Raw genomic sequence first — 24,944 nt, 5'->3', positions numbered from 1 at the left:
TTACCACAGGTCACATAGGCCTACCCAGCCTGTTACAGTAAAACAAGAAAAGAGAAATCTCTAAACCACACCCAACTGCAGGACCTTAAGGCAGATGAACTATTAAGGGAACAACTCTTAGTAAGGTTTGTAATTAGACAATAAGGAAAACCGATATATGATTGACATGGACTTGTATATAAAATTTAATGGTAATTGTCTGTGTTGTGCTCATGATGTGATGTTCTTGGGACCCTGCTAACTATCTCTCGTTGCTTGCAATAAAAGGAACTGTGTGTGAAATGTACTGTCATCGAACTGATTGTTCCTTCAGCAATTCTTGGATGTTCCACCGAGATGGCTAAACCTTTGGCTTGACGTACGGTTCTGTGCACCGCGCCTCACCAATAAACGAACCAGCCTCGGTATATAAAAGGTAGGGACTTTTATCCCTTTGGTTCAGTTACCAGTGAGAAACAGGGATGTGACCTGTGTTCGAGTTTGGTAAGCCAATTCAGGAGAAGTGATAATATAGATTTGAATTTGTGGTGAATGTGATTCCAGAGTGCTCGAATAATTAGGAATTAATGAAAAGGGCTTCGATCCCACCTTCGGGAATTTGAGAAAGGGGCTTTGAGCCTGCCTCTGGGAACCAGAGAAAATGGGTTAGAGCCTTCTCAGAGAGATGGTTTGGAGACCCCCAAGAGGGAATGAGTTAGAGTCCCCCAAGAGAGAATGGGTTAGAGTCCCCCAAGAGAGAATGGGTTAGAGTCCCCCAAGAGAGAATGGGTTAGAGTCCACCAAGAGAGAATAAGTTTCTGTCCCCCAAGAGAGAATGGGTTCGAGTCCCCCAAGAGAGAATAAGTTTCTGTCCCCCAAGAGAAAATGGGTTAGAGTCCCCCAAGAGAGAATGGGTTAGTGTCTCCCAAGAGAGAATGGGTGAGAGTCCCCCAAGAGAAAATGGGTTAGAGTCCCCAGTACGGAATTTGGCCTCAAACAGTAAATGTGAATGTCAAAATAAAGGATGTCAGGTTTTAATAATTGCACAATTGTGAGATTGTGTGTGTGCGTGTGAGATTATTGGTGTGTGGGTGTATGTGTATGCGTATGTGTGTGTGAGATTGTGTGTGTGTGTGATTATGTGTGTGACATTGTGTGTGTGAGATTGTGTGTGTGTGAGAGAGTGTGTGTGTGTGAGAGACAGTGTGTGTGTGTGACATTGAGTGTATGTGTGTGTGTGAATGTGTGAGAGATTGTGTGTGTGTATGTGTGTGAATGTGTATGTGTGTGTGTGAATGTGTGTGTGTGAATGTGTGTGTGTGAGATTGTGTGTGTGTGTGAATGTATGTGTGTGTGATTGTGTGTGTGTGAATGTGTGTGTGAGATTGTGTGTGAGTGTGTGTGAGAATGTGTGTGTGTGAGTGTGTGTGTGAATGTGTGTGTCTGAATGTGTGTGTGTGAATGTGTGTGTGAGTGTGTGTGTGAATGTGTGTGTGTGATTGTGTGTGTGTGTGAATGTGTGTGAGAGTGTGTGTATGTGTGTGTGAGATTGTGTGTGTGTCTGTGTGTGTGAGATCGTGCGTGTGTGTGAGAGATTGTGTGTGTGTATGTGTGTGTGTGAATATGTGTGAATGTGTGTGTATGTGTGCGTGTGTGAATGTGTGTGAATATGTGTGTGTGAATGTGTGTGTGTGCGAATGTGTGTATGTGTGTGTGTGAGATTTTGTGTGTGAATGTGTGTGTGTGAATGTGTGTGTGTGAATGTATGTGTGTGAGATTGTGTGTGTGTGAGATTGTGTGTGTGTATGTGTGTGTGTGAATGTGTTTGTATGTGTGTGTGTGAATGTCTGTGTGTGAGTGTGTGTGTGTGTATGTGTGTGTGAGATTGTGTGTGTGAGAGATTGTGTGTGTGAGTGTATGTGTGCGTGTATGTGTGTGTGTGGTTGAATGTGTGTGTATGAATGCATGTGTGTGAGAATGTGTGTTTGTGTGAAGATTGTGTTGTGTGTGTGAGAGAATGTGTGTGTGTGTGATTGTGTGTGTGTACGTGTGAGTGTGTGTGAATGTGTGTGTGAAGAATGTGTGTGAGATTGTGTGTGTGTGAATGTGTGTGTGTGAGATTGTGTGTGCACGTGAGAGTGTGTGTGTGTCTGCGTGAATGTGTGTGTGTGAGATTGTGTGTGTGTTTGTGAGATTGAGTGTGTGTGTGTATGTGTATGTAATTGAATGTGTGTGTGTGAGTGTGTGTGTGTGAGAATGTGTTTATGGGTGTGTGTGAGATTGTGTGTGTTTGTGTGTATGTGTGTGTGAGAATGTGTGTAAGATTGTGTGTGTGTGAATGTGTGAGATTGTGTGTATGTGCGTGTGTGAGTGTGTGTATATGTGTGTGTGTGAATGTGTGTGTATGTGTGTGTGTGAATGTGTGTGTGTGTGAGATTGTGTGTGTGTGTTAGTGTGTGTGTGATTGTGTGTGAGAATGTGTGTGTGTGAGATTGTGTGTGTGTATGTGTGTGTGTGAGAGAGATTGTGTGTTCGTGTGTGAATGTGGGTGTGTATGTGTGAGATTGTGTGTGTGTGTGTGAGTGTGGGTGTATGTGTGTGTGAGAATGTGTGTGTGTGAATGTGTGTGTATATGTGTGTGTGAATGTGTGTGTGTGTATATGTGTGTGTGAATGTGTGTGTGTGTGAATGTGTGTGTGTGAGATGGTGTGTGTATGTGTGTGTGAGTGTGAATGTGTGTGTGTGAGAGATTGTGTGTGTGTGAGATTGTGTGTGTGTATGTGTGTTTGAATGTGTGTGTGTGAATGTGTATGTGTGAGATTGTGTGTGTATGTGTGTGTGAATGTGTCTGTATGTGTGAGATTGTGTGTGTGAATGTGTGTGTGTGAGATTGTGTTATGTGTGTGTGAGAATGTGTGTGTGTGAATGTGTGTGTGTGAATGTGTGTGTGTGTGAATGTGTGTGTGTGAGATTGTGTGTGTGTATGTGTGTGTGTGAATATGTGTGTATGTATGTGTGAGATTGTGTTTTCGTGTGTGAATGTGTGTGTGTATGAGTATGTGTGTGAGATTGTGTGTGTGTGAATGTGCGTGTGTGAGATTGCGTGTGTGTGTGAATGTGTGTGTGTGAGATTGTGCGTGTGTGAGTGAATGTGTGTGTGTGTGAGTGTGTGTGGGTGTGTGTGAATGTGTGTGTATGTGTGTGTGGGGGAGATTGTGTGTTCGTGTGTGAATGTGTGTGTGTGTGAATGTGTGTGTGTGAGATTGTGTGTGTGTGAGTGTGTGTGTGTGTGAATATGTATGTGGGTGTGTGTGAATGTGTGTGTATGTGTGTGAGAGAGAGATTGTGTGTTCGTGTGTGAATGTGTGTGTGAGATTGTATGTGTGTGTTAGTGTGTGTGTGATTGTGTGTCTGTGAGATTGTGTGTGTGTATGTGTGTGTGTGTGTGGATGTGTGTGTGTGAATGAGAATGTGTGTGTGTGTGAGATTGTGTGTATGTGTGTGTAAATGTGTGTGTGAGATTGTGTGTGTGTCTGTGTTTGTGTGAGATTTGTGTTTGTGAATGTGTGTGTGTGCGTGCCATTGTGTGTGTGTGTGAATGTGTGTGAGATTGTGTGTGTGTATGTGTGTGAATGTGTGCGTGTATATGTGTGTGTGAATATGTGTGTGTGAGATTGTGTGTGTGTGAGGTTGTGTGTGTATATGTGTGTGTGTGAATGTGTGTGTGTGAATGTGTGTGTGAGTTTGTGTGTGTGTGAATGTGTGCGTGTGAGAGAAAGAGAGAGGAGAGAGAGAGGAAGAGAGAGAGAGTGTGTGTATGTGCGTGTATGTGTGTGTGAGATTGTGTGTGTGTGAGATTGTGTGTGTGCGTGTGAATGTGTGTGTGTGAATGTGTGTGTGTATGTGTGTGTGTGTATGTGAGTTATCATCAGATTGGGGAAAGGGCTCACTCTCAGAAGGGAACACCTTGAACACACATATGTCTATTACAGACCTGATTTTGTATAATTCGACACGTAGAAAATAGAACATCACAGCATAGTACAGGCCCTTCAGCACTCATGTCGTGCAGCATGACCTCATGTGTCTGAGACTCAATCCCTCCACTGATGCACCATATGCCTTCTGAACAATCCTATCAATCTGGGTTGCAACCTTCAGGGATCTATGCACTTGGACACCGAGATTTCTCTGCTCATTTACACTGCCAAGAACCTTACCATTAGAGTAGTACTCTGCATTCCTGTTACTCCTTCTAAAGTGAATCACCTCATATTTATCTGCAATAAACTCCATTTGCCACCTCTCAGCCCAGCTCTGCAGCTTATCTATGTCCCTCTATAACCTACAACATCCTTCATCACTATCCACGAATCTACCGACTTTAGTGTCATCCGCAAACTTCGTAACACATCCTTCAATGCCCTCATCCAGGTCACTTATAAAAATGACAAACAGCATTGGACCAAAACAGATCCTTACAGTACACCACTAGTAACTGAACTCCAGGATGAATATTTCTCATCAACCTCCACCCTCTGTCTTCTTTCAGCTCACCAATTTCTGATCTAAATCACTAAGTCCCCCTCAATCTCACGTCTCCACATTTTGTGCAATAGCCTACCAAGGGGAACCTTATTAAATGCCTTACTAAAATCTATGTAAACCATATCAACTGCTTTATTCTCATCCACCTTCGAAAAGCTTTGAAAGGCTGGTCATGGCATTAATCAACTCCTGAAGAAGGGCTAATGCTCGAAACGTCGATTGTCCTGTTCCCTAGATGCTGCCTGACCTGCTGCGCTTTTCCAGCAACACATTTCCATCATTAATCAACTCCAGCCTCCCCACTACTCTTGATCCACTTCAGTTTGCCTATCAGACCCACAGATCCACGTCAGATGCCATATCACTTGCCCTTCACTCCTTCCTCGGACACCTTGACACCAAGAACAGCTACGTAAGAATCCTACTCATTGACTACAGTTCAGCCTTCAACACTATTATCCCCTTGAGACTGATTACTAAACTTAGTGATCTTGGACTAAGTCCCACTCTCTGCAACTGGACCCTCAGTTTCCTGACGCACAGGCCACAATCAGTTAAGTTTGGAGATAATATTTCATCCTCACTAACACTCAACACTGGAGCTCCCCAGGGGTGCATACTCAGCCCCCTACTGTATTCACTGTATATCCATGACTGTGTCACCAAATACCAGACTACTGCCATTTCCAAGTTTGCTGATGACACCACCATAGTCGGTCGAATCTCAGATGGCGACGAAACAGACTAGAGACGTGGGGAGAAAGACCTGGTAAAATGGTGCACTGAGAACAACCTCGCTCTCACTGCCAGCAAAACCAAAGAACTCATTATTGACTTTCGGTGGGATGTTACTCATGCCCCCTTCACATTAACAGCACAGAGATGGAACGAGTGGAGAGTGTCAAGCTCCGTGGAATGGTTATCCATAACAAGCCTTTTTGGACATTTCATGTGGCCTAACAACATCTCTTCTTCCTCAGGCAGTTGAGAAAATACCCTTGCCAACTTTTATAGGTGTGCCAACGAGAGCTTTCTGTCTGTATGTATCACGACCTGGTATGGCAACTGTACCATTCCATATCGGACATAGTTACAGAGAGTGGTGATCTCAGACAATCACAAAGGCCAACTTCCCATCCATAGAATTCATTTACCAAGCCCGCTGTCAAGGAAAGGCCACCAGCATTCTCAAAGATCCATCTACAACCGCTTCCATCGGGGAGAAGGTACAGAAGCCTGAACACACGCACCAGCCGGCTTCACAACAGTTTCTACCCTACTGTTGTTAGAATACTGAATGGACTCACGAACTCTTAACATTCGCCGGTACCTGTGTTTTGTTTTTATCGCTATATACTTATAATTTACTATCTGTGCTACTTAACTCTGTGATCTACATGTATTGCTCGCAAGACAAAGCTTTTCACTGTGCCTCGGTACACGTGACAACAGTATCAATTCAATTCAATCCACCTGTTTGGTCGCCTTCTCAAAAAACACAATAAGGTTTGTGAGACATGACCTACCCTACACAAAACCGTGTGGATTATCCCTAACCAACTTATTACTCTCTAGATGATTAAAAATCCTCTCTCATATAACCCTTTCCAACACTTTACCCACAACATCCGTATGGCATCACTGGTCTTCAATTATCAGGGCTATCTCTGTTCCCCATGTTGAACAAGGGAACCACATTTGCTATCCTTCAGTCTTCTGGCACTATTCCTGGAGACAATGACAACATAAAGATCAAAGCCAAAGGCTCGGCCATCTCCTCCTTGGCTTCCCAGAAAATCCTAGGGGCAAATCCCATCCGGTCCAAGGGACCTATCTATTTTTACACTTTCCAGAATTGCTTGTGAACCTCCATCCCACCTCGTCTGATAGCCTGTATCTCAGTATTCTCCTCAACAACATTGTATTTTTCTACTGTGAATACTGACAAAAAAATATTCATTTAGCTCTTCCCCTATCTCCTCTGATACCATGTACAACTTCGCACTACGATCCATGATTGTCCTTAGTCTTCCTCTAGTCATTCTTTTATTCCTGATATACCTATATAAAGACTTTCCTTGACCCTATCCGCCAACAATTTATCATGTCCCCTCCTGGCTCTTCTTTACTCTCTCCTTAGGTCTTTCCTGGCTAGCTTGTATTTCTCAAGCACCCTAACTGAACCAACACATCTCATCCTAACATAAGCCTTCTTCTTTCTCTTGATAATCGATTCAACTTTCCTAGTAAAACATGGTTCCCATGCTTGACAACTTCCTCCCTGCCTGACCGGTACACACTTACCAAGGATACGTAGTAGGTGTTCCTTGAGAAAGCTCTGCATTTCCTGTCTGGGAGCAGCAGGAGAAAGAGTGGAGGTAACGTTGGAGACAAGGAGGTTGCAGGGAAGCGGCTAAACCCGAGATACTACACATGTAATATCTCCCTCTCGCCCACCCTCCAGTAACCACAAGAGAAAATGATTCTGTAAGGTAAGGATTTTTTTTTTATCTTCCTTTCTTTCATATATTCAAGTGCATAGTTTGGTTTTAGTTTGTTGATAAAAAGCTAAGGCCTAAAATGGCAGGGACCTCAGATCTATGGCATATGCCTCCTGCCTGACGTGGGAGCTCAGGTAAATGGCTGACATTCCTGACTCTTAGAATTGTGTCCAGCTGCAGCTCTTGTTTGACCGCATGATGGCTCTGGAGCTGCGGATGGACTCACTGTGGAGCAGACATGATGCTGGGGAGGTTGTGGATAATAGTTTAGTGAACCGGTCACACCGCAAGTTAGAGTTGCTGAAGGAGACAGTCAATTGGTGACCAAAAGAAAGAGAGAGAGTAGGAAGGCAATGCAGGCGTTTCCTCCGGTCATCTCCCTCCAAAACAGGTATATGGGTTTGGATACTGTTGGGGGAGATTGCTCACAAGGGGAGGGCAGCAGTTGCCAGGATCATGGCACCGTGGTGGGCACTGCTGTTCAGAAGGGTGGGAAAAAGACTCGTAGGGCCATAGTCACAGTGGATCCTATTGTGAGGGGAGTAGGTAGGCGGTTCTGTGGCCGAAAAGGAGACTCCTAGATGGTATGTTCCAGGTGCTCGAGTCAGGGATATCATCGATTGGCTGCAGAGAATTCTGAAAGGGGAGGGTGAACAGTCAGTTGTCGTGGTGCACATAGGCATCAATGATATAAGTAAAAAAATGAGATGAGGTCCTGAAAGCAGAATTCAGGGAGCTAGGAGAGACGTTAAAGAGGAGGACCTCAAAGGTAGAGATCTCAGGATTACTACCAATGCCACGTGATCACCAGGGTAGAAATGAAAGAATAGGCAGGATGAAAACGTGGCATGAGGGATGGTGTAGGAGGAAGGGTTCAGATTTGTGGGACATTGGGACCAGTTCTGGGGAAGGTGGAACGATTACAAATTGGACAGTCTACATCTGAACCAGACTGGAACTAATGTCCTTGGCTGAGTTTTTGCTACTGCTGTTGGGGAGGATTTAAACTAATGTGGCAGGGGGCTGGGAAGCAGAAGGGAAGACAAGTAGACAGTGTGGTGGAAACTGGAGACTGTAAGGATCATGAAATTAGCATTGCTGGTCAGGGATGATATCACGGCTGTGCTAAAGGAAGACACTATGGAGGGTTTGAGCAGTGAGGTCTTATGGGTGAAGCTGGGAAATAAGAAGGATGCACTTACATTGTTTGTTCTGTACTACAGGCCTCCCAACATTGAGGGCGAGGTAGAAGAACAAATAGGTAACCAGATTATGGAAAGATGCAGAGGTAACAGGGTGGTGGTGATTGGAGATTTTAATTTTCCCAACATTGACTGGGATACACTTAGTGTCGGAGGTCTGGATGGGTCAGAATTTGCAAGGAGCATCTAGGAAAGTGTTTGAGAGCAATATGTCAATAGTCTGACAAGGGAAGGGGACATATTGGACCTGGTGTTGGGGAATGAGCCAGGCCAAGTGGTAAGCGTTGCAGTGGGGGATTTCTTTGGGAATAATTACCACAATTCTGTGTGTTTTAGAATACTCAGAGACAAAGATGAGAGTGGTGCTAAGGGAAGAGTAGTAAACTGGGCCAAGGCCAATTATATCAAAATTAGGCAGGCTCTGGGAAATGTGTGGATTTGACACAGCTATTGAAGGAAAGCCCACTTTTGATATGTGGGAGACTTTCAAAGATAGGTTGAAGATAGTGCAGGATAGGCATGTCCCTTTTAAAACAAGGGATAGGAAAGCCAAGATTCGTGAACTGTGTATGACAGGAGAAATCATGCGACTAGCCAAGAGGAAAAGGGAAGCGTACATAAGGTCCAGGTAGCTAAGAATGGAACAGGCCTTGGAAGAATACCGGGAGAGTAGGACCAGTCTTAAATGAGGAATCAAGGGGTCATGAAATAACTTTAGTGAGCAGAGTTAAGGAGAATCCAAAGGCCTTTTATTCTTATACGAGAAGCAAGAGGGTAATGAGAGAAAGGGTTGATCCGCTCAAGGATAAAGGAGGAAGGTTGTGTGTCGAACCTGAGGAAATGGGTGAGATTCTCAATGATTACATTATATCAGTGTTCACTGAGGTACGGGAGATGATGAATGCTGAGATTAGAGATAGACGTTTGTTTACTCTGGATCACATTGACTTAAGGAGGGACGATGTGTTGGGTAGTCTAAAGAATATTAAGCTAGACAAATCCCCAGGAGCAGATGGTATCAATCCCAGGTTGCTGAGGGAGGCAAGAGAAGAAATAACTGGGGCCCAGATACATATCTTTGTAAATTCCCTAAACGCAGATTAGATGCTGGAAGACTGGAGGGTTGCTCATGTTATCCCCCTGTACAAGAAAGGTATAGGGATATTCCAGGTAACTACAGACCAGTGAGCCTGACGTCAGTGGTGGGAATGTTGCTGGTGAAGTACTGAGGGATAAAATCTATTTATATTTAGAAAAGAATGAGCTTATCAGTGAAAGGTTACTTGGTTATGTGGGGGGAGGGGTAGATCGCACATTACCAATATAATAGAGTTCTTTAAGGAAATGATCAAGCTGATAGATGAAGGAAGGTCTGTAGATGTCAGTTTAGGGAGAATCCCAAAGCATTTTACTCATACGTGAGGAATAAGAGAATGATCAGGGAGAAGGCAGGGGCTTGAGCGACTCAGCCAACGTTGTCTATCTCATATGCTGCAGGTACAGATGCCCTGAGGCATGGAACATTGGTGAAACCGAGCAGAAGATACAGCAATGGATGATTGGGCACCGCACAACAATCAACAGACAGGAGTGTTCCCTGCCAGTTGGAGAACACTTCAGCGGTCCAGGCCATTCAAACTCGGACCTTCGGGTGACCATCCTCCAAGGCGCACTTTAGGATATGCAGCAGCGAAAAGTGGCCGAGCAGAGGCTGATAGCTAAGTTCAGTAACCATAGGGAGGGACTCAACCGGGACCTTGGGTTCATGTCAGACTAAAGGTGGCCACCATTGCAATATACACGCACGCAAACACTCCTACGCACACACACACACATACACACACATGCGCACAGACGCACATGCACAGACACTCACACACACTCCTACAGACACACACACCCACACTCACACATGCACCCTCTCACAGACTTAGATACTTTTACACTCACACACACATATACACTCTCTCTCACACTCACAACCCCCCGCCACAGACACAAACACACACATAAAGACACACACAAACCGATATGCAGACATACTCATTTGTTTGTGGGGTGAATTTGTACTTACAGAGTTAGATTGTACTTTGCTCAAAAACTGCATGAATCCATGTAAGACTTTGTTGACTCACTTTTTAGATTAGATACAGTCTAAACATTATGGCACAGACAGGGAACACAGAGGGCTAACACCTTCAACATCTTAACATCTTATTTGGCTGACAACAATTGTTATAGTTAACCTGAGAATGTAACTTTTAAAAAACTTTGTGATTTACATATGAAAGAAGTGAAACTAACATGGTCATTCTAACAAATGAGAGATTTACCTACAATCAAGGTATTTTTCAATGTATAATTTCAGTTACATCACACTGGCATTTTTTGCTATAAATTCTGTGTCCTACATTGTGTACTCCACATCCACCTGATGAAGGAGCAGCGCTCTGAAAGCTAGTGCTTCCACTTAAACTTGTTGGACTATGACCTGGTGTTGTATGATTTTAACTTTGTACACTCCAGTCCAACACCGGCATCTCCAAATCACGATAAGGGAGAAGGGAGGGCCGGTCAGGGAATATATTAAATGTCTAGAATGAGTTACAAAGTAAGTTTAAGATTAATGAGCCATCTTAGAGAAAGAATAAATGAACAAAGAACAAAGAACATCTAGAGCCCAGGAATAGGCCCTTCAGCGCTTGAAGCCTGAGCCGATCCAAATCCACCCAATTCCTAAGCCTCTGTATCCCTCTGCTCCCCACCTACTTATGTATCTGTCCAGACACATCTTAAATGAATCTTCCATGCCTGTCTTTACTACCTCTGCTGGCAATGCATTCCAGGCACCCACCATCCTCTGTGTAAAGTACTTGCCATGTATATACCTTTAAAGCTTTCACCTCTCACCTTGAAAGTGTGACCTCTTGTTATTGAACCCCTCACCCTGTTGAAAAGCTTATCTCTATCCACCCTGTCTGTAACATTCATGATTTTATAGATCTCAAATAGGTCCCTCCTCAATCTCCATTTTTTCTAATGAAAACAATCCTAACCTACTCAACCTCTCTTCATAGCTAGAACCTTCGATAACAGGAAACATCCTCGTAAACCGTCTCTGCACCCTCTCCAAAGCGTCCACATCCTTTTGGTAATATAACGACCAGAACTGTCCACAGTATTCTAAATGCAGCCCAACCAAAGTCTTGTAAAACTTTAAAACGACCTGCTAGCACTTATACTCAATGCCCCGTCCAATGAAGGCAAGCATACCCGATGCATTGTTGACCTCTCTATCCACCTTTGCAGCCACCTTCAGGATACAATGGACCTGAACTCCCAGATCTCTCTGCTCATCAACTTTTCCCAAGACTCTTCTGTTTACAGTATAGTTCGCTCTAAAATTAGACTTCCCAAAACGCAACACCTCACAATTGCCTGGATTGAACTCCATCTGCCATTTCTGCGCCCAACTCTCCAGTCGATCGAGATTCTACTGTGTTCTTTGACAGTCCTCTGTGTTTGCTGAACCTCCACCAATCTTTGTGTCATCTGCAAATTCACTGACCAGACCAACAGTGCCATATTCCAGATCATTTATGTAAATTACAAGCAACAGTGGCCCCAGCACTGATCCCTGTGGAACATCATTGGTCACCTTTCTCCCTTTCGAGAAACTCCCTTCAACTACTACTATCTGTCTCCTGTTGCTCAACCAGTTCTTTATCCACCTAGCTAGAATACCCTGCACACCATGTGACTTCACTTTCTCCATTAGTTTACCATGGGGAACCTTATCAGACACCTGACTAAAGTCCAAGTATATGACATCTATCATCCTTCATCTATCAGCTTGGTCACTTGCTCAAAAAATCTAAGTTAGTAAGGCACGATCTGAAACACACAAAACGATATTGTCTATTAGTGATAAGCCCATTCTTTTCCAAATAAAGACAGATTTTATCCCTCAGTACCTTCTCAAGCAACCTTCCCACCACTAACATCAGTATGAAGTATGTTTTGCCTGAATCAAACAGAAATGTTTGACTTTTGTTTCAAAACATTATACAACAATTTACCATGTGCTACAGATCCCTTCAGATGTCTGGGATTAGACTGGCAGTAATAATGAAATAGCAACATTGGATGAGATTGAACAATTAGCAATGGAGAGTGGTAGCTGAAACAAAACAAATTGGAATAATGGGTTGTAATGACAATGGAAGTTAACGTGTATTTGTGTGAAAAGGAAGTTTTGGTGAGAGTATTAAACTGACAGCTTTCTCTTCGTGATGTTTGTGTCCTTGTCTTTCCTGGTGAACTTGGTGATCGAGCAGAGTCACATCGTTCTGGACTGGATCTTGTCTGAGAAAGGTGGCACCTGTGCCCTCATAGGTCAGGAATGTTGCACCTACATCCTTGATAACTCCGAAGAAATCATTAACCTGGCTGAGCATATCCGAAAGGAAATGGTCAAGTTACGTGAACTCAATGATTGCTGGGGATTTGTTAGTTGGTTGAGCAGTATTTTTGGAAATTGGGGAAGCTCAATTGATCAGTGGGGTCTTGGGATACTGCTCCTGATTGTAATTGTTTTGGTTCTGGTAGGGTGTATCAGGACCTTTTGCACCAGCTACGGTGTAATGCAAGCTACAGTCAGCGCTATGGCCCAACGGTGATAATCCTGGAGGATGATGATATCGAATTCCAAAGACTGTCTCAGATTGACATTTAAGGTTGTCCTTTCAGGGCAAAAGCGGGGAGTGTGGAAAAAGTTATATTGAAACAGAGAAATGTACAGATGAATCCTTGTGCTGCTGTGCAGGTATTTACATATGTTTACCATAGGTCACATAGGCCTACCCAGCCTGATACAGTAAAGCAAGAAAAGAGAAAACTCTAAACCACACTCAACTGCAGGAGATGACCTATTAAGGGAAGAACTGTTATTAAGGTTCGTGATCAAAAAGTAATTGGTCAATAAGAAGAAATGAAATATGATTGACCTGGGCGTGTGTTTAGTAATGTGATTGTAATTGCGTGTGTTGGGCTCAATATGCTTGGGACCTTGCTGGCTGACTCTCATTACCTGCAATAAAAGGAACTGTGTGTGAAATGTACTGTCGTTTGGCTGATCATTTCATCAACTATGTAACCCCTACATCCTCATCACTTTTCAATATCAACTCATGGATCCTCCCAGTCAAGAGTTTGAGTTTCCTCATCACTATCACTCTGGGCTGTATGTGTATTTAAGACCATGATTTTGTCACTGCCTACTCTATTGAGCTTTCTGACTTTCCTCTTAGTCTCTTCGACTTCTCTGCTTTTCCACACTGAATCCTCCAATCTCTTATTAGACTTCGCCAGCCAAGAATGAGAAACTGACCACCAAATTTCAGTCTTTTTCTCCTTCTCCCTTTGTCATAGGACATCTGCTGGTTGTTTCAGACAATTCCAATTAAAGGTACCATCAGGGAAAACAGTCTCCCAGTGTTAGAACATGGAACATATAACAGTACAGCACAGAAAAGGCCCTTCAGCCCACGATGCTGTGCCGACCATTGATCCTCATGTATGCACCCTCAAATGTCTGCGACCATATGCATGTCCAGCTGTCTCTTAAATGTCCCCAGTGACCTTGCTTCCACAACTGCTGCTGGCAACGCATTCCATGCTCTCACAACTCTCTGTGTAAAGAACTCTGCCTCTGACATCCCCTCGATACTTTCCTCCAACCAGCTGAAAACTATGACCCCTCATGTTAGCCATTTCTGCCCTGGGAAATAGTCTCTGGCTATCGACTCTATCTATGCCTCTCATTATCTTGTATACCTCAATTAGGTCCCCTCTCCTCCTCCTTTTCTCCAATGAAAAAAGTCCGAGCTCAGTGAACCTCTCTTCATTACTCCTATCATCTCATCAATAAGCCTGACCTTGCTTTCAGACACAAGTGGGGACTCTAACCCCTTTCCCTGGGGGACTCTAATCCCTTTGCCCTGAGGAGACCATGATCTATTTTCCCTGTGGAGACTCTAATCCTGTTTCTTATCCAATATATTCCAGCATGCTGGAGCAATATTCACGCACATCACACATTCAAGTCTGGACCATTGTCACTTCTGATTGGCTTTCCTCAGTGCTGGAACACAGGTCACAAACCTCCTTTCTCACCGGTAATCAAACTAAAGGGATAAAGTCACTACTTTCCATATGCTGCAGCTGGTTTGTTTATCGATGAGACACTGTCTCCAGGACCGTACCTCAAGCCAAAGGGTTCGCCATCTTGATGGACCCTCTAAGAATTGTCGAAGAAATGGTCAGCCAAACGACAATATATTTCAGACATAGCTTCCTTTTATTGCAAACAATGAGAGTCAGCCAACACGGTCCTAAAACCCTCGCATATTGAACGCTCCTCATGCTGTTACAATCACAGTTTTATATGCAAGTCCATGTCAATCAAAAATTGGTTTCTTCTTATTGACCGAAAACATATCAATTTCAAGCCTTGGCAACACTGCAGACCAATCACATATTGCTTTAGCAATATGTCATTGAGCAGTAGCTCATTTGCTTTAAATTCTATTTTGCAGTTTGAGTGGGATTTAAAATTTCCTCTTATTTTCTACGGGATGCACTGGCACTGGAGAGGGTGTCGAGGAAGTTCACTAGTTTGATTCCAGAATTGACTGGATTTGTTTAAGAGGAGAGACAGAGTAGACTGGGATTATATTCAGTGGAATTGAGAAGAATGAGGGGGAATCTTATCAAAAGGCATAAAATTATGAAGGGAACAGATAAGATAGAAGCAGGGAGGATGTTCCCAACAGTGGGAGATCATAAGACTAGAGGGCATAGCCTCAAAATTAGGGGGAACAGATTTTGGACTGAATTGAGGAGGAACGTCTTCACCCAGAGAGCTGTGAATTTGTGGAGTTGCCTGTCCAGTGAAGTACTTGAGGCTACCTTGTTGAGTGTTATTAAAGTTAATCTAGATAATTTTTTGAACTGTAAAAGAATTAAAGGTTATGGTGAGGAGGTGGATAAGTGAAGCTGAAAGATCAGCCATGATCTTATTGAATGGCAGAGTTGGCTCCAAGGACTAGGTGGCCTATCTCTGTTCCTACGTCTGGTGTTCTTACCTGGTTTATCTGGAACAAGTTGTGATAAGCACATCTAAGAAAAGGTAACTAATTGCATAACAACACCAGTTTTTATCTGTACATTACTGTCTCAATGTGATTTATAAAGTCTTCTAATCTAACTGAAGGTGATAAGCAGTAAGGTGTGGTGAGACTATGTGACGAGTTGCATGACTTTGTGCTTGTCAGTTTTGTTTCTTCAGAGTTATCAGGGATGTAGGTGCAACATTCCCGACCTTCGAGGGCACAGGTGTCAACTTTCTCAGATAAGATCCAGTCCAGAGTGATGTGATTCTGCAAAGAGGCGACTCGTTATCATCATACATGGACTCAAAATTACCCAGTTCTTATTCCTGAGGTATCTGGAAATGATTTCTTTTTTGTTTTGTTTTTCTTCTTTCAATTCAGCTGATTATCACTGCTTTAAGTCAACTTCTCTATGGATTATGTGTCAGTGTCTTATTGTTTAAACCATGCTCTTCCAAGCCACACTAACCTGTTTGTCAAGTAAATGTACATGTCTGAGGCCCATTCTTCAATGTAATCTTATTTTTAAACCAAACATTCACTCATATTTATTACTTCACTTCTGCACACTTTCATCAGCATACCAAGACCACGTGACACGTTCTTGACTCTCATGTGATCTCATCAAAAGATATTCGAAATTTGACTTATCTCTCCACCTATAGTCGCGCTGCCTCAGGTAGTGGCTCGATCACCACATTCACCAGGAAAAACATGGGAAAAAAATCACTGAGAGAAAGCTGTCAGTTTAGTACTCTCACTTAAACTTCCTTTTCACTAAAATACATGACCAACTCAACACAAACATCCACTACAAACCCACGGACTCGCACAGCTACCTGGACTACACCTCCTCCTACCCTGCCTGCTGTAAAAATACAATGCCTTACTCCCAATTCCTCCATCTCTGCCACACTTACTCCCAGGAGGACCAATTCCACTGTAGAATAGCCCAGATGTCCTTCTTCTTCAAAGACCACAATTTCCCCTCCTACATGGACGACGGTGCCTTCCAGCGTATCTCCTCCACTTCCTATATCTCCGCCCTTGAACCCCACCCCACCAATAGCAACAAGGACAGAAACCTCCCTGACCCATATTCTATCCCACCAACTTCTGGACACATCGCATCATCCTCCACCATTGCCACCACCTGCAATCAGACCTCACCACCCGGGATGTATTTCCCTCCGCACACCTATCTGCATTTCGCAGAGACCAGCCTCTCTGTGACTCCCTTGTCAGACCCATGCCCCTCACCAACCCCACCCTACCCTCCTGGCACATTCCCTGCCATTGCAAGAAATGCAAATCCTGCACCCACATCTCCCACCTCATCTCCAACCAAGGTGCTAAAGGATCCTTCCACATCCATCAGAGATTTGTCTGTACTGCCACACAGCCAGCTACTGCATACGTTGTATCCAATGTGGTCTCCTCTGCACTGAGGAGACAGAACGCCAACTTGCGGATCATTTCAGGAACATTTAGATTAGATTAGATTAGATTACATTACATTACAGTGTGGAAACAGGCCCTTCGGCCCAGCAAGTCCACACCGACCAGCCGAAGCGAAATCCACCCATACCCCTATATTTACCCCTTACCTAACACTACGGGCAATTTAGCATGGCCAATTCACCTGACCCTGCACATCTTTTTGGACTGTGGGAGGAAACCGGAGCACCCGGAGGAAACCCACGCAGACACGGGGAGAACGTGCAAACTCCACACAGTCAGTCGCCTGAGGCGGAAATTGAACCCGGGTCTCAGGCGCTGTGAGGCAGCAGTGCTAACCACTGTGCCACCGTGCCGCCCACACCTGGGACACCTGCACCAACCAACTCCATCGCCGTCTGGCTGAACGCATTAACTCACCTCCCACTCTGCCAATGATATGCAGGTCCTCGGCCTCCTCTATCGCCAAACCCTAACCATCTGATGCCTGGAGGAAGAACACTTCATCTTCTACCTAAGGACGCTGCAACCACACAGGATCAATGTGGATTTTTCCAGTTTCCCCATTTCCCTCCCCCCCCACCTTATGCCATTCCCAACCTTCCAACTTGCCACCACCCTCTTGAATGGTCCTACCTGTCCATCTTTCTTTCCACCTATCTGCTCCTCCATCCTCTCTGACCTATCACTGTCACCTCCGCCTTCATCCACCTACCACTTTCACAGCTACCTGTGCTCCCGGCCCGACCACTTCCCTTTTGTCACTCTGTGCCCCCTCCATCCCAGCCCACAAGCCTCATTCTTGATTAAGCGCTTATGCTGAAACGTTGATTCTCCTACTCCCCACTGGCTGTGTTTTTCCAGCACCATACTCTTCGACGATGTTACCTTTAATCATCATTTTAACCCATTATTCTGACTTGCTTTTCTTCTGACACTTCTCTCTATCCCTAATTGCTTAATCACATCCAATTTTGCCATTTAATTATTACCACCAATCTAATCCCAGACGTCTGGAGACATCTGTGGCTCAAGGTAAATCATTTTATAATAGTTAGAATTGAAGTCAAACATATCTGTTTGATTAAAAAAAACATACTTTGTTTTTTTTCTAAGATGACCCTAAATCTTAAACTTCCATTCTAGCTCAGTCTAGCGATTTGATATATTTCTGTGCAAAATTATCCAAACTCAAATTCTGTTATGAGATCCCTTACAACAGCAGTTCTTTTATTTTATTTTATACATTTTTAATCATTTGCTCAACAACTTGTGGAGGTGTACCGAGATGTCGAAACAAGGTTGTGACCTGTGTTGGAGCAATGGTAAACCAATCAGGAGAGATGATAAAATAAATTTGGATTTGTAGTAAATGTAGGTCCAGAGTGTCTGAATATTTATGAATTAAAGGAAAGCGATTTGAGCCGCCTACAGGAACCAGAGAAAAGGGGTCAGAGTCCATCCAGAGAGAATGGGTAAGAGTCCCCCAAGAGGAACGGGGTTAGAGTCATCCCAGAGAGAATGGGTTAGAATCCTGACAGAGAAAAGGGGAGAAAATCCCCCAGACAAAAGGGATTAGAGTCTGCTCAGAAGCATGTGTGTGTGTGTCAGTCAGTAAGATTTTCTTCATCAGCTGGTAACATCAACAATTCAGTCATAGAGATGTACAGCACGGAAACAGACACTTCAGTCCAACCCATCTATGCCCGTTAGATATCCGAACCTAATCTACTCCCTCGAATTGTGTGTTTCTGATTGTGTGCTAGTGTGTGTGTGTGTGTGTATGTGTGAGGTCGTCTGTATGTATGTGTGTGTGCATGTCTGTTTGTATGCATGTGTGTGTGTGAAGTTAAAAATCACACATCTACAGGTTATAACCTGGTGTTGTGCGATTTTTAACTTTGTACGCCCCAGTCCAACACCGGCATCTCCAAATCGTGTGTGTGTGTGTGTGTTAGAACACAAGAGCATAGGAATTGTCAACAAAATGGCGAAAGACGTCTCTCATACAGTGTACTCTCAGAAGGGACCACCTTAAACACACGTGTATGTCCATTACTGCCCTGATTCTGTCAAACCTGCCACCAAATGGGTGAAATGGCCACAGAAAACCCGGAAGCCATTATCCCCGAATGGTATGTTTAATTGCATTCGCTTCAAACAAATAGCAGATTTCCTGGGACAGAGAGAGAAGGAGAAAAAGAAAGAAATGAGGTTATCAGTTTATCATCTCTGGCTGACCGAATCTACTCAGAAAGAAAGGGGAGTCAGTGCGGAAAAGTTGAAAGGTCCAGGAGAATAGGGAGAAAGTTGAAAAGGACAAAAGGGGAGAGTTAACATTGGGCTGTGATAAGACCATGTTCTCTAATCAATCCAGGCTCATAAATGATAATGCCGAAGTGACTCAGACCTGAGATTGGGAGCACTGGTATCAGTGGTACACTGTAAGGCAGGGCCAAGGTCAACAAGCCTCCACCCCTCCTGGCCCTGCTGGTTTCTGAGAAGCAGCGATGGGAATTGTTCCAGGAGGAGGAGGAGGACACTGAGATCCCACCTCCTGGTCACAGTTGCTGAGCTGTCAGGGATCAGACACAGATATAAAGGCTGCTCCTCTCAGACACAGAGACTGTTACCCTCCCTCCCAGACTCTCCACTGGATCACCGCAGCGATGAGTGAGATTACTCTATACGCGGAGGAGGACTTCACGGGCCGAAAGGAAACCTTCCACAGCAGCCAACCAGACCTTGGAAGGTACTTCTTCAATGAGACTGCTCGCTCCATGAAGGTGGTTGGGAACCCCTGGATGGCTTACACTGGCAAGAGGTACACCGGCAATTTCAAGGAATTCACGGAGGGAGAGTATGAGAAACTGGGGCTGTTTGACCGAAAGATCAACTCCGTTCAGCTGCTCAGTTCAGACACGGTCACCCCTCCATCTGAGTGTCAGAAGACAGTGACGTCCCAGAAGATTTGACAGTCTGACCTCATACAAGGAGGTGTGAGGCTGTCAGCCCCAGGGGGAGGGGGAAATGGTGGTTTAATCTCCCCCCAGGATCCTCACCATGCCCCCACTCCCTCAAACCCCCAGCTGTGGGGGTCAGTCTTTCGCTAAAATCCCTGAAGCTGCTCCACAAAACTCCGGCAAAGTGATGGGCCGGCTGCTGCAACACGGAATGAGACCCTTCGGCCCGTCCCACAACCTGCTGCTGTCCCCACTCCCGGTCTGCTCCCTTTGCTTTGCTCTGTCTGATCAGCGATGAAATAAAATTGATGTTTGCAAAGTCATCTCCTTTGGTTTGTCCTGAGTCATTTCTCAGTCCTGTGTGATATTTAATGAAAGGGAATCCTTCTGGTTTAACGGTTTGGTTATGAAGGTATTTGTCCCAGTGGGAAGGCTGTAGTGGGGTGATGTTGTGGTTTCTGTTAGAGGAGATTGGAGGACAGGCGGCACACAGTCGATCAGAAGATAAACAACTTGTGAGGCCTTGGGGATTTTTCGTTTAAAGTTAACATTGTTCGGTTAAATTTTCCAATACAGTTATTATTCCACATTCTTCTTCCTTTTGTTGAGTTTTAACGATAGTGTTTGAATAAATTGTGTTTTACTTCACATCGGGCAGTTTGACCAATTGAGTTATATCTGGAACAGAACACTTCACAGTTACCTTTCAAATCAGATAAAGTCAAGGTCCAGGCTAACTTCCCAATATATTCTGAAGGGGTCTGCTCTGGTTGGTAACAGAAGACGTGTATGAAAGGCTCCATTTGGCTAGTTCTGTCTGGCTGTGCACTGGAGCCATTGCAGTAATGAAAGGAGTTTGTTCGGTCCATTGTACCTGTGCAAGCTCTTTGTACAGCATTTCCAGTCAGTCCCACTCCCCACAGTCTCACATAAACTCATTCCTCAGAGCTGTCAGAGATCTCCTCCCACTGACTCCCCACTTAACCAGAACTCCCCTTTTTAATCAGAAATCCCCACTTCACCTTAAACCTAAGCACTCTAGTTCTGGATTCCTCTACCATGGAAAAAAAGACTTTGGTACTTTACCCTATCCATGCCCCTCTTGATTTGATAATCCGCTATAAGATCAACCCTCACATTCTGACGCTCCATGGAAAATACCCCCAGCCTATTCAGCCTCTCCATATAGCTCAAAGCCTCCAAACATGGCAACATCCTTGTAATTATTTTCTGAAACCTTTCAAGTTTCACAACATCTTTCCGACTGCAGGGTGACGAGAACTGAGCACAGTATTCCTCCAGTGGCCTCACCAATGTCCTATACACCCACAACATGACCTCCCAGCTCCTATAGCAATACACTGACCATAGTTTATTATCAAAACCAAATATTAATTGAAGATGCAATCATTGATTAAAGCACAGTCAAATAATGTGCATTTATAAATAGCCAACCCTCTAAACAATCTCAAAACACACCAACATCAAAACCAGAAGAACTGCAGGTGCTGTAAATCAGAAACAAAAGCAGTGTTGCTGGAAAAGTTCAGCAGGTCTGGCAGCTTCTGTGGAGAGAAATAAAAAGAGTTAGTGCTTCTGAGGAAGGGTCACTGCACTCGAAAAGTTAACGCTGATTTCTCTCCACAGATGCTGCTCGACACGCTGAGCTTTTCCAATAATTTGCTATTTTTCTCTCTAACATAATCTCACTCTGAATGAAAAGAGAAAAGTGAATATTCTCTGCAGGGATTGTATTTCTGAAAGCAATAACACTTCAGCCAATAGGTCATTGTTGAAGACCGAAGGATGAAGCAAAAAATCTTTCAAAGTCTATCACCTCTGTCTCCTTACACATGTGGCCATCACTAATCACACACACACAGGGCTGTCTCCGGCATCTATCAGCTTGTTCAGGGAAATACAATCGAGAAGTTCATTCGATCATTCTTTCAGAAGAAAAGGTTTCATCCTGAACTCAACAAGTGGGTTGTTTCTTTCACCAACCATGGGAGTGATCAGATGGGGAGCCCTTCCTCACAGGCTTTATGTCCCTCAGCTAATTAAAGACTAAAAGGACTCTCTCCATTCAGTTACTGTACAAACAGCCACAGCACGGTGTACAGCACAGCGAGCAGTGAGCACAAGTCATGTCATTTCAGGGAAGTTTGGGTTTTAGAAAAGCAGTGCCCGTGACCTTTAAAGAAACCACTCGAGGTGTTTCCGCAAAACATGAAATATTTTTCACAATCCTCCAAAATGTAAGTTTTCAAATAAATATTAAATCAACAGTGTCCGCATGTTAAATGGGAATACCATTGCCTGGAAGATCCCTTCCAAGCTACACCTCTTTCTGACTTGGAAATATAACACTGTTCCTTCGGTGTCACTGGGTCAAAATCCTGGAACTCCCTCCCTAAGGATCTTCTGAGTCTACCCGCAGCACATGGACTGCAGTGATTCAAAGAGGCAGCTCACCCCCACCTTCTCAAGGCTAACTAGGGATGTGGTAATAAATGCTGGACCAAACCAGCAATACCGAGATCCCAAATAAAGAAACAAAAGAAATATGCTTCACTAAAAACTCTCAAAAAATATCCCAACATTTTCAAACCTCCAGGTCCCACAATTGCTGCCAATGATTCATAATAGTGTTGTTCAATGTCACTTCGATGCTTCCCACTGTAAAATGACAGCGATGAAGGGCATTTGCCCTAAATGTCAATTTTCCTGCTCCTCTGACATCAGCACCACTCTAATCTAAACTCTGGTTTTCAGCATCAACAGTCCTCACTTATGCCCACTTAAAATGTTACATCTCATACTAAACGTGCAAGTGTGTGTGTGTCTGTGCCTGTGTGTGTCTCAGTCTGTGTGTGTATTCACGTCGGTGTGTGCATGTGTGTGTGCACAAGTGTGAGTATGTGTTGCTGTGTGTGCATGTGTCTGTGTGTGTGCGTGTGCGTGTGTGTGAGCATATGTGTGCCTGTGAGAGCATGTGTTTGTGCTTTTGTGAGTGTGTCGTTTGAGTGTGTGCATGTCAGTGTGCGTGTGTGGTTGTGCGTGTGCATTTGTGTGTGAGCGTATGTGTGCTTGTCAGTGTATGTGTTCGTGCTTTTGTGAGTGTGTTGTTTGTGTGTGTGTATGTTTGTGTGTGTGTGTGGGTGGGTGGGTGTGAGTGCGTTGTTTGAGTGTGAGTGTGGGTGTGCTTGTTTCTTTGTGTGTATGTGCAAGTGAGAAAGTATTTGTTCAGGATGTAGGTTTGCTCGTTGTGCTGTAAGATTCATTTTCAGCTGTTTCGTCACCATACTAGGTAACATCTTCAGGAGACTCCGGAGGAAGTCTTTGTGTCTTTGCGTTTATGTGCACTTTGCGTGTCTGTGTGTGAGTGAATGTGAGTTTGTGTGACAGCTTGTAAATAGAACATAAAACTATACAGCACAAGAACGCTTCCTTTGGCCCACCAAGTTGTCCAACGTGACACCAAATAAAACTAATCCCTTCTGCCTGCCATTTGTCAATATCCCTCTATTGCTTGCATACTCTCGTGCTTATCTAAAAGCCCCTTAAATGACCTTATCTGCCTCCACCCCTGGCAGTGCGTTCCACAGTCCTTTCTCTCTCTTTTTTAAAAACCGGCCCCTCACATTCCTATTAACCTTCCCCCTCGAACATTAAATGCATGACCCCTAGTATTAGACATTTCAAATCGGGGATAAAGATTCTGACCATCAATCCTACATATGCAGCTCATAATTTTATAAACTTCTATCAAGTCTCCCCTCAGCCTCCACCACTCCAGAGAATACAACCCGAATTTTTTATATTCTCTTCTTATTGCTCATACTCTCGAATCCAGGCAGCATCCTGATAAACCTCTTCTGCACTCTCTCCAAAGCCTCCATATCCTTCCTGTAATGTGGTGCACAGAATTGAACGCAATACTCTACGTGTGGCCTAATTGAAGTCTGATAAAACTGCAACAAGACGTCCTGACTCTTGAAATCAATTCCCTGACCAATAAAGGCAAGGTGTCATACACCTCCTTTACCACCCAATATACTTTCATGTTTGTGCGTGTGTATTTTTGTGTGTGTGTGAAAGAGAGAGTGTGCATGAGTGTCTGTGTGTGTGTGTCTGCTGCCTGTGAACATGTCTACATTTGTACAAATATATCTGTAAAAATGCACACCTTTACATTCTATGTTGATTTTATCTAAGTGAACATGTCTACATTTGTAAGTAACACAAACAGAAAGTGAAGATTATTGGGAAGCCACAGGATTGGGAAGGCTTTAAAAACCAGCAGAGGACAACTAAAACAACAATAAGCGGGAAGAAGAGGAAATCTGAGAGTAAGCTGGCTTGTTATATAAAAGGAGATTGGAAAGAGCTTTTTGTCAATATATACAAAGTAAGGACAGTCAAGAATGGACATTGGATCGCTGGAAAATAAGAATGGAGAAGTTGTCATGGGGTGACAAAGAAACAGAGCAGGATCTGAACAAATGATTTGCATCAGTTTTCATAGTGGAAGATACGAACAGCATCACTAAGCAGAATGTGGTCATCACTAAGGAGAAGATGCTGGGAAGCAGAAAGTTCTGAAGGTGGATAAATCACTCAGACCACACAGACTACACCAGGAGCTAACTGAGGAGATTGTGAAGCCATGTGTGGTGATCTTTCAGGAATCACTGAGATCAGGAAGGGTCCCAAGGATCTGGAAAATGGCTAATGTAACATTACTGTTGAAAAGGGAAGGAGGCCGAAGCCAGGAAACTATAGGCCAGTTAGCCTGATCTCAGTCGTTGTTAAGATTTTAGTGTATTTTTATGGTTGAGATTGTGGAGTGCATGGTAAAATCAGACTGAGTCAGCATGGCTTCATCGAGGTGTGGAATGGGGTCGGGGGAGGTGGTGTGGAGGTGGGTAATGCCTAATAAGTCTGTTTTAATACTTTAAGGAGGGAACAAGCAAGTGAAACAAAGGGGAGCCAGTCGGTGTGATCTATTTGAATTTCCAGACGATATTTGACAGGATGCCATGTAGGTGGCTGCTAAATCGGATAAGAGCCCATGGTGCTAGGGGCAAGGTAATGCCATGGATAGAGGATTGGCTGACA

Source organism: Chiloscyllium plagiosum, unplaced genomic scaffold, assembly GCF_037043375.1.
Source record: "Chiloscyllium plagiosum isolate Xiang-an unplaced genomic scaffold, Cpla_swu_hap1 HiC_scaffold_35, whole genome shotgun sequence".
NCBI classification, from domain to species: Eukaryota; Metazoa; Chordata; class Chondrichthyes; order Orectolobiformes; family Hemiscylliidae; genus Chiloscyllium; species Chiloscyllium plagiosum.
This window is presented reverse-complemented; position numbering follows the sequence as displayed.